This window comes from Sapajus apella, unplaced genomic scaffold (assembly GCF_009761245.1).
Source record: "Sapajus apella isolate SASKATOON/1434 unplaced genomic scaffold, GSC_monkey_1.0 scaffold7, whole genome shotgun sequence".
In the NCBI taxonomy this organism is placed as follows: Eukaryota; Metazoa; Chordata; class Mammalia; order Primates; family Cebidae; genus Sapajus; species Sapajus apella.
The window spans coordinates 11,258,694-11,262,282 of record NW_022436947.1 but is presented as its reverse complement, the minus strand read 5'-3'; positions in this window follow the sequence as shown (position 1 = coordinate 11,262,282).

Genomic DNA, 3,589 nt, shown 5'->3' with positions numbered 1-3,589 from the left:
CCCAGTGGAGTCTGTGATGATAACTTTTATGCCCGCTATACAAATATTTCTTTCATCCTCTTGGGGAGGGTATTCCTGGTACTAATAAGCTCATATTTTTAGATAAGGAAAGAAGGTGTGGAGACGTTTTAAAAGCTATACAAGAGAAAATCTTGAGAAAGATTTGAACTTGGGTTTGTTGAACTCTGAAACTGCTATGTCACTGTTTGTCCAAGGGTGGCCAGTGGCCCAGCTGCAGCAGAATCCATGGAGACTTGTTTAAAAGGAAGGGATTTGGTTCCATTTCCAGGCAGTGTTAGAATATCTGGGGGTGGACCCCCCAAATCTGCATTTTTACCAACTGCCCATGGAGTTCTCAGGGATCTTCAAATATCGCCACTGATCCCTGTTCCCCTGCCTCCCAGGAAGAATATATGCAAGTCTTCCGGGGGAAGTTGAGCTTTGGGGCTCTGCCATTGTCCACCAGGGCTGGAGGTGGTTGCTACAGGGGGAGGCCAGTCATGCTCTAGAGTATTTGCTGGGGGCTGCCTTGGCGCTAGCCTAAAGCAGTGTGATCTGCAGACCACAGGCATCACATCACCTGGGAGCTTAACCCACCCCTACTAAATCCAAGTCTCTGTGGAGTGGGGCCTAGGAGATTCGCAGGCAGGAAGACCAAGGGGGAGACAAATGAGCCAGCTGAGGTCGTAGGTCCAGAGACTTCACCTTACACCATATTTGTTGAAACTGTGTCATGTGGTCACGCCCAGCTGCAAGGGAGGCTGGGAAATTGCTCTATAGCTGGGCACATTGCTGCCCCAAATAAAATCAGAGTTCTGTGGGCAGAGAGGAAGGGAAGAACGGGTATTTGGAAGGAGCCAGAAGAGTCTGCAGCAGCTTCTCTGAGGGGCAGGGAGGATCTAAAGAGGCCTCAGAGCCCGTTCTTGTTTATCAAGTGATGGACTTAATCCTAAAGCCATAGAATTTTCCAGATGTTTTAGTCCAACCCACTGATTTTGCAGTTATGAAGACAGGGGCCCCTGGATCATGAGATTTGCACGAGGCCCCATGTGAATTTAACAGCCGGCAGAAGACTAAAGCCAGGGCGATGCTCTAGTCCCAGCCCCACTGCGGCTTCCTTCCCCGGCGGATTGAGGGCCCACACTCTGGGTCTCCTCAGCAAGCCCAGAGAGATGATGGCGGCGGCTTAAGTTTATCGGATAAAAGTTCAAGACGTAGACGTGCAAGTTTTAGAGCTGCTGCAGAAGAATCTTCTCCTTTTCATAAGCCCTGAACGTTCTCCCACCCATTTTCTGAGGTATATAACGCTGAACAGCAGCTCCGTTTTTCAACATTCTGCTGGGTGGTGTTTTTTTCTTTCTTTTTCCAACAAACTGCTCTTTTTAGGTATGTTTTTTCATCCTTTACACCAGCAAAATTTATGAGCATTTATTTAAAAGAAAAAAAAACATTGGAAAAACTGAAGAGAGAAAGAGCAATTCTACATATGGAAAGCTATAAAGAACCACAGCGAATGTGCTGGGTTATTGCTTTCTTAAAAAAACAAACCAGGCAGGCAGTTTGGAATGTGAGAGGCCTGTGTGAGGCCAGGAGGGCTGGGATCCAGGAAGGGCAGTGAGGGGCTCTCCACGCCCCCATCCTCCTCCGTGGCCCCTCTGACCGCTCCAGCGAGAGACAGGGCCAGACAGAAAAGGACTTTACCGAAAACATTTAATTCAATGTCAAAATTCTCCTTTAGGAAAACAAAAAGGGCCAGGTAGCCCGGTCAGCACAGGCTGGGAGAGAATGCAGGGAACGCGGGGCCTGCCTGGTGGTGGGGACCGCACCGGGCCAGGGTGATCAGCAGGCAGGAGGAGGCCTGCGGGCCCCAGGGCCAGAGGCTAGGAGGCAAGCCAGACCCAGCGGATGTGGGAAGCTGTTATCACTTCCAAGAAGTGTCCCAGGTGCGCGGGGTAGGAGAACCTCGAAGGCCAAACAGGCTGCCTGGATTTGTCCTTCCGGACGCCTCCCCCCGCCCAGTATTTGTTGCTGTCACTTTGTTAACGTTCCTGAGCCAGGCCTGGCTGCTGCAGCTCCCAGACCCAGTCCCAGGCATGTTGGGACACAGGCCGACTGAGCTCTGTGGAATCTTCCCAGGCAACGGGGCCACTTCCGGGGTTGCAGCGGGGGTCCCGCGGATACCCCTCATGGAGCACCCTCTCCCTGCCCTGTCCTCCAGCACGGCCTGCCTGTCCCACATCTCAAACTTGGGGGGCAAACAATGTCCTTCTGTGGAGGGGCCCCTGAAGGAGAACTCCAGCCTGCTCAACCATCTGAGGCTCTTCTTCCCTGAGCTTCTAGGACGTTCCTTAGCGTCAGAATCCGTTCCCTCCACTCGTCCCTTGCCAGCTTCTGGCCCTGGGGCCAGCAGTTCGCCTCTTACTCTCTCCTAACCAGCTCTGCCAAGCTCTGCGGCTCTCCTTCCACCTCCCTGCCCCCAGCCCACCTCTCTCAATTCTCCAAAGCATGGCTAAGGCCACGGGGTAGCAGATCCCACAGCTTTAAGTGGGATGCGGAAGGAACATACGATATAGAAAATAAAACGTGGAAGCCGGACGCTGGATGTCTCTGGTGTTAGAGCTGGTGGTTCATGTCCCACCACCGGGTCCCCCCAGTAGGCCTTCACTCTCCTTCTCTCCTTGACCCTTGGCTGGCTCCCCTCCCGCGGTGCGGACGCCCTCCAGGTGCTCCTGATGCCCCTCAGGTTCCGCCATCTTTCCAACACCCCGAGGTGCACCCCTGACCAGTTCCTCTTGGTGGCAGATCTCCATTCTGATACTGGGGCTCTGTTTTCAATGTTCCCTCAAGACCCTGAACACTGGGGAGCTTCTCTCCTCAGGGGACACTTCCACCAGAGAAAACATCCGGCCTCTACTTCTAGAGAAAAAAGACCACTAGCCACTTTCCTGCAGCTTCAAAGCAAACACACCGATAGGCTCTACTGGACACTTAGTTATAAAAGCAGAACTTAAGGAGGCCACTGACTGGACCTCATCCTCTCAACCTTCCACGACACCCCCAAGCCCTGCTGACCTCCCATTACTGCAGCCTCAGCAGGACGCAGCCCCTCTCAACCTATAATGCCCCGGACATGTGGACCCATCCCAAGCCTCAGGCCCTCCCTGGCTCAATCGTGCAAACCTGTCATCCTCTCTTCACCCTTCCCAGACCATGGCTTGATTTGTTTTGAGGTAAAAAAAAATCCAAGTGTTTCAGGTCCAGTAGATCATGTATGTAATCCCAGCATCTTGGGAGGCTGAGGTGGGAGGACTGCTTGAGCCCAGGAGTTTGAGACCAGCCTGGGTAACATGGCAAGACCTCATCTCTACAAAAAAACTCTAAAAATTAGCAGGGCATGGTGGCGTGCATCTCCCAGATGCTTGGGAGTTGGAGGCATGAGGATCCCTTGAACTGAAGAATTCAAGGCAGTAATGAGCTATGATCACACCACTGCATCCCAGCCTGGGCAACAGAGTAGGACACCATCAGAAAGGAAGGAAGGTAGGAAGGAAGGAAGGAAGGAAGGAAGGAAGGAAGGAAGGAAGGAAGG